The 6,992-nt window shown below is 39.4% G+C and overlaps 1 protein-coding gene across 1 annotated transcript in view; it reads right to left on the bottom strand.

Moving 5' to 3' along the window:
- Positions 1–2,583: 2,583 nt before the first annotated feature.
- Positions 2,584–6,992, bottom strand: part of LOC111976852 (zinc finger protein 704) — a 20,429-nt gene continuing 16,020 nt past the window's right edge. Inside the window, exon 6 of the mRNA XM_024006002.2 lies at positions 2,584–6,992. This exon is cut by the window's right edge and continues 963 nt beyond it. The gene's annotated coding sequence lies outside the window, so the exon portion shown is untranslated.

The following is a 6,992-nucleotide window of genomic DNA, read 5'->3' as shown; positions in this document are numbered from 1 at the left end:
TGTGCAGATGTAGGTGCACATATTTCAATTTATTGTGGTCTAATAATTGTGTTGTAGTTTGGATGTTGTTGTTTTTTGAAATCATGTTTTTTTTTTTTTTTACAGTTTTCAAAGTGCACATGTTGTGTGTATATATACGGTATCAGTGTATATGAAGGGCCTTGTGACTTGCTAGGCTAGACCTGCTGAAGATCGCATCTTTAACCCCTCTTTTCTTTATTGTTCGAGTTGCCCTGGTTTCCAAAGTTGTGTTCTACTGTATATCCTAAATATAGGCCCAATTCCAAATCTACCCCTGGCCCGGACCCCTATGCACTTTTTGTAGGTCTGAAATGATTAGGTAGGGGTAAATAATATAAGGCAAATGTCAACCTGGCCTAACAGAGGGCAAGATTCTTCCAGACCTACAAGACATGTTTTGGGGTAGGGTGCCTAAACGGCAAGTTGGTATTTATTGTCATTAATCTTGCCTTGGAGGCAGCTGCAGAGTGGTCACTAGCTGGCACAGCCACAAAGTCAGAAAATCTGAACTTTAAACCTAACATTAACCCTAAACTTAACCACACTGCTAACCATAATGCCTAACCCTAACTTTAAATTAAGACCAAAAAGATAGTTTTTGTCTTAATTCATTTTTACGATACAGCCAATTTTGACTTTGCAGCTGGCCTATCTAGCGTAAATCGCTAATGTCTGCCTCCAGGGCAAGATTCATTACAATAAACATCAACCTGCACCTGAATGCTATGAGGGAAAGGGACAAAGTGGGCCACAGTGGTGCCTCTGGGAATTATAGTTGTGTAGCCACAGTTGGTTGCAAACATTACCATCTGCCACACTTCCATTCCCATCAGTCCCAGTGCTAAACACTGTATCTACGGAACAACCCTCGGGTGTGTGTTTAATTTCACTGATTCCTGATGCCTTCCTCATGTGTGGTGGCAAGCTTTATTTAAGTAGTATTATTTATTGTCTATTAGCAATTTCTAATCACTTGAAGGTTTCAGAAAGAAAATGAATGATGTTGTGTGGATATTTTGAATGTTAATGGCTGAATATGTAGGGATTGTCAAGAGCTGCCGTGTATTTGGAAGGAATAGCAGGGCTATTTCTCTGACATCCATCCAGTGCTTTTCCACTCCAGACTCCTGTGACCACTGACATGTTTTTACCCACTTCCTTATCGTTATCATCACCTGTCTGCCTGCCTGCCTGCCGGCATGTCTTCTTATTCCTTGTCTTGGGTTGTAATTCAGGAAACATTTGCCATCCAATCCCCTCAACAATGTGCCTCGATACATTTTAGATGTGGGTGTGTTTCAAGAGATAGGGACATACAGAAATCTGATGGATAGAGATTTTTAAAATATATTTTATCTAAATCACAGGTGCAAAAAGTTGAGAAAATACTGTTTTTCTGAGAGACAAATCAGCTGTTTGTTTTTGAGGACCTATGTGACTGTGTTACAGTATACAGTAGATTCTGTTCCTGTGTTTATTAGCCCATTGTGCCCTGATTCCATGGTCTTAACTGCACGCCTTTGTTCATTTGTCATACCAAAGCTCTGTCTCTGGCGTCTGCACAAAACTGGTTTATTTCACATGCAAAACTGTTTGCTTTTCAGCAGATAAATATTTGTATTCTGCTCTTAGATGCGTACAAAATTGCAATCCTTATTTAGCCTGTATAGCTTGATTCACATGTGCAAATCACAAAGCCATAGATATGGTTATATCTAGATTTGACTATATTTCAAAATTCTTGCATTTTTTTTTAGATTCTGTTCTTTACTAAGAGTGATGTGTGTATACCTTCATATATATATACATTTATATTGTTATTATATATATTATTTATTTTCTCTCACATTTGGCAAGGTGTCTTTCGTTTGTAAAGTGAGACACTTGAAACTTGACAGTTGTTTGTTGGGAATATTGTTCAATATGATACTGACTTTATATCGATTATCATAAACCTGTGTTTGTAACAAAGATGTGTTGAATAATCAAACCCCTTGATCTGTTTGGGAAGATTAAAGTGAGCAGGTCTTCTGTATATGATAGTACTGATCACTTGAGCGTTTTTATAGCCAAACATGAACTTCCCTACCGTCCTGTTGTGAGGGCTAGCCTAAAGGGCTAACCCAGGCCTCTTTCTAACTTCATGTTTAGTGGAATTAGCTTGACTATTATTTGCAAAACCAATCAGTCTCAATAAATTTTGAAATTGCTGCTGAATTTTTTTAAATGTGTGCGTTGTAAATGTTGGGTTCTTGTCAACCTCCACTGTGTGGGTTCTACCTCAAAGCTGTAATACCCCTGTTCTCCACAAGAGGGCAGTCGGCTTTACAACTATGAAGGTGTAGGGTGAAGTTGCCCCTATATACTGATCTTGGCTCAGTTTAGAAATTTCCCCACTGATGGTCAAGTTTAGAATTGGGGGAGGGGAAGCTAGATCTTTATAGATCATAGATCTTTACCTAGTGGAAACTTGTGACACACACACACACAGACACGCACAGAGACACACACACAGACACACAGACACACACAGAGAAGAGAGAGAAAGCATGAGAATACATGTTCCAATCCATTCGCATTTATTTTCTCTCTATCACATTTACATCACATCATCATCATGACATCAAGTCACCCATCCACTCGAGCACATGTCAGACAGACATGAGCAATAAAACACTTCTGCACCAGACATAATGAGACAACATCAATCAATCAATCAATATGAACAAGATAATAAAGCAACCAAAAGAAAGTATGTTTCCCTCCCACCAACCATAATGCTCTGACACAGCACAGCAAGAGAAAAACAGTCAGACAGTTACAAAAAGAAAAAAACAGATAGAGGTGAAGCAGTGACAGAAAGACAAACAGATCAAATTGGTGTGTTGTTTAAGAGCACGATAGAAGAAAAAGCACAGAGTTGAGTGGAACTACCATGGTGATGACGATGTGTTACATTTGATTTGAATGGAGATCCATTGGCTTTGCTGCTGCTGAGCTGCTGGGCTGGACTCATCAACATGGACATTCAACAAGCAAACAAAGGATAGAATGATGTAACATTAGGAAATAAAGGTTTTCTTTCTGCACATTTCAAGGGCTCGGTTAGCTTAATATACTGGCTATTGACTTTAGGGGGGACTACAATCAATTCTGATAGTTTAAAAGAGAGACAGGGAAAAAAAATCAAAAATAGAGAAAAATAGATTGGGAGATATATGGAGGAAGAGAGTCAGTCACTGAAGTTGTGAGAGGGAAAGGTACAGGTACAATTTGGTGGCAGGTAGCTTAGCGGTTAAGAGTGTTGGGCCAATAACCGAAAGGTTGCGAGTTTGAATCCCCGAGCCGCCTAGGTGATTTGTCTCCCACAAAAGACAATGACAACATGTATTCTGATAAATACTTATTTGGCAGGGAGACAGAAAAACTAGGTAGCACATTTTCTGAAACGCCTGTGTACAATAGATTATGACTGCATTCATAGCACAGTCGATCACTCCATAGTGTATTATAAGACTTGCCATAAGCATTCACAACAGCTCACGGTTCCTATACACTGGGTACAGATGTCCTTTCAACGTCTAGTTTTGATTTACATTTGGTTGAGTTGTCAACTAACGTGAATTCAACGTGAAATCAACAAAACATTTCACCATGTTATTGGATCTAGTTTAAAAGTTGGGTGAAAAAAATTACGAAATTCCCTTACATTTTACAAATCCAATCAGTTTTCCACGTTGATTCAAAAGTCATCACATTGAATGTTTTTGTTGAAATGACGTGGAAACAACGTTGATTCAAGCAGTGTTTTTCCAGTGGGTTCTGACCACTTTACCAAATGCATAACAGCTTTATAAACACATTCAATATGTGCATTAAAGTAGTGCAGTATATGGCCTGCTATAAGCATTCATAACAGTTCATGACTCCTTATAACAGCCTAAATAAAGGCCTACATGACATTAAATGCATTCATAATAGATCACACCAGGTGGCTCACAGAAAGGTCACCAAAAGGTCAAGTTAGTTTTTGTTAGAATTAAAGCGTCTCATTGCACAATGTAAGAAGGTTAAGGGCAATTCCACGATAACAGAATTATGCTGAGACTAAGATTTTTCACTTTAAAATGTATGTCAAACAAAACCAATGATTGCAAAGTTAAACAAACCATACAACTCTATGCACAAGGACTACTTTGAACAATTTCCACTGAATATTTTACAAAAACACATTTACTTGAAGAACAGTGCAGATGTAAAGTTTGTCAACAGAATGACAGTTTGTGCTGTTTGTGCCGTCATTCTGTCAGAGCACTAACAGTGTTCTAGCGGCAGTAGAAACTAGCCAGCATTACAACAAGAAAGAAAAAAACAAGCTCATCTTTTTGTAGGTTTTACATTCATCTACGTTTTTTCGCCACTTTTCCCCTGAACTGCAATATATGTGTATGTTATATTCACTACAGCTTCTCAAATACGCACACCAAGAATCTGAGCAATTCTACCTTACAAAGTTTCATTTTTGTTTAACAGACAAACAACAATATATGAAAAAGGTTTCAGGGTTGTCTTTACGTTGCATATGTACAGGAAAGCCCTGAAACTACAAATCCTTCTCGAATAATCGTCACTGCTTGTCCCACTCTTTCTCCACCTATCACAAAGTCCCAGTTCCCCAAACACACCCAATCAGCCCTCTCTCTACCATCCAAAACCTCAGGTCTCCTAAAAACAGCCATAGGGATGGCAGTTATCACTCAAACCCACCTGACCCTACCCTATTCCATACCAGGTCAACTTACTGTGGGTGAGACTTCCTTAGATTCATCCAGTTTGTCAATGTAGGTAGTAGCAAGTGGATAAAGACTGTTCCCCTTCATTAGCACTGGCCAATGACCCATAAAACCACTTTAGTGCAATTAAATACCAGAGGCGGGTTTTGTGGCAGGCATAGGGGTGTGAATGAGATTGAGAACGACAAAGTAGATTGATCTGAAAAGTACTCAAACGTATGGATGGCCAATCTGCTGCCAGTAGGACCAAACACAAGATTGATGTTTCGATTGGTGGAGAAGAGTCAGGTCCGGAAAGAAAACCTATTCTCTGTACACTAGCTCATCTCAATAAAGTGTGAAAGAGGCAAGCGCCTTTTAGGCAAAGGAAGACTAAACAAAGTGTTTGTGAAAGCGGTGTCTGAGTATGCTACGTAAGGAAAGCCCATAGTGTTGAAACACCATGACTTATCTGTTCTTAAGAAGATAACAAGCAACCATCGACTAATTGAGGGCTACCTCTGGACCAGTGTTTCCCCATATATTACCAAGTTAAGGCAGACCATCTGAGATGTGACTTCAGGGGTCTTCTTGGTGCACCACCACAATAGAAAAGTCTAGGGGAAACCCTGAAGCACAAAGTACCGCTGTACTATGCAGTACCAAACGATTCCAGGCAATATTGTTGGCACCATGGGGCTGAGTACACCAAACACACAGACAGAACTAAACATACCAGTTCAAAAAGTTCTTATGGGGGGACCCAAGAGGTGTCGAAGCCCCATCCCTGAAACCCCATTTTGACACCAAGGCAGTGACGATCCAAAATAAAACAACCTCAAATTTCATTTCACTTCAAAATCTGTGTGTATAAAATCCATGTATAAAAGCAAGTCTTTGTGCAGTGCAAGTTAGTGCAATTTATTTAGGTAAATCCTTTTTCCTCATAATGTTCTTTTCAATGGCACTTAGTGAAGTTTCTGACCATTAAATACTGGGCTACTCTCCAGTCTGACCAGTGAGCTACTTACTGTAAGAACCAGCTTCTCTCAAACACTACTGGACATAATGTCTGACGGAGAGGGTTACCAGCCAATGAGCAGGACCATATCTGTTGGTAATGGTTATCAAGGAAAAGACTGACAGGGCATGCTAAAATTAATCCAGTGGGTTTGATTGTTTGTTTGTTGTCCCCAAATAACAACAAATGACAGTCATTCCCAGCTGTCTTAGAATGGCCTTCTACTAATGTCACATCAATTAGAATATGTGACTGCCATCAGCTGAGAACGGAGATGTCACTATGACAACAAATTTGTCACATGGCCAAAGAACGGAAAGTCATAGATTGTGGCCATTGTCATAGAATAGGTTGAAGGTAACCTAAGGAAAGAGGACAAGTAGCACCATGCATGTGTGTGTCCTGCTGTTGTAACTTGTGGCATGGCTAGTAGTCAGTATTGGGAGAGAGAGAGAGAGAGAGAGAGAGAGAGAGAGAGAGAGAGAGAGAGAGAGTGTGTGTTGGGAGCAGAGAGAGAGAGAGAGAGAGAGAGAGAGAGAGGCAGCAGAAACTACATTCAAAGAGCTGGCAAAAATAAAATTAAAGTAGCTAAAGTAAAAAAAAATGATCTGTGTAAAAATATCCATATATCCATATAATTGTGGAATCAGGAATCCAGGTACAATTCATGGGACACAAATAATCCCTCTGAGAAAAACACTTAGATTTCAACACCCTTAGATACCAGTTAAGAGCAGTAACTGGGAGTCAGGTTTGAGTAAGACTAGGTATAGTACCCACAGAGAACTAGAATGACATTATATTTCTATGAACGTACACAGAAAATGGATTTTAGAACACTGAGTAGCAAGTAATACTACAGGAGGGTTTGATGCTGTTATTGATAACTGTAATCAACAATAGAGGTGATTAATCAAAGCAAGACCAGACTGTCCAAACCCTGGTGATTGCACTTTGCAACTACTACAGTAGTTGCCTTGGGAACTAATCACTGAAAATAAACTGTTAAATGTGAGAAATGAGAGTGAACAGTGTGATTACAAAGTTTACATGTGGTCTGTTGAAAGATGTGTTGTTTCTGAAAGCTGCATATCCGTGTAGAGGTCTAGGAAGAGAAACTATAAACGGTGCATGTACGCTGAACAATCTGAAGGATCAAAGTGTGACATTTGGTGCCA

This window comes from Salvelinus sp. IW2-2015, linkage group LG17, assembly GCF_002910315.2.
Source record: "Salvelinus sp. IW2-2015 linkage group LG17, ASM291031v2, whole genome shotgun sequence".
Classification (NCBI taxonomy): Eukaryota; Metazoa; Chordata; class Actinopteri; order Salmoniformes; family Salmonidae; genus Salvelinus; species Salvelinus sp. IW2-2015.
This window is presented reverse-complemented; position numbering and strand designations above follow the sequence as displayed.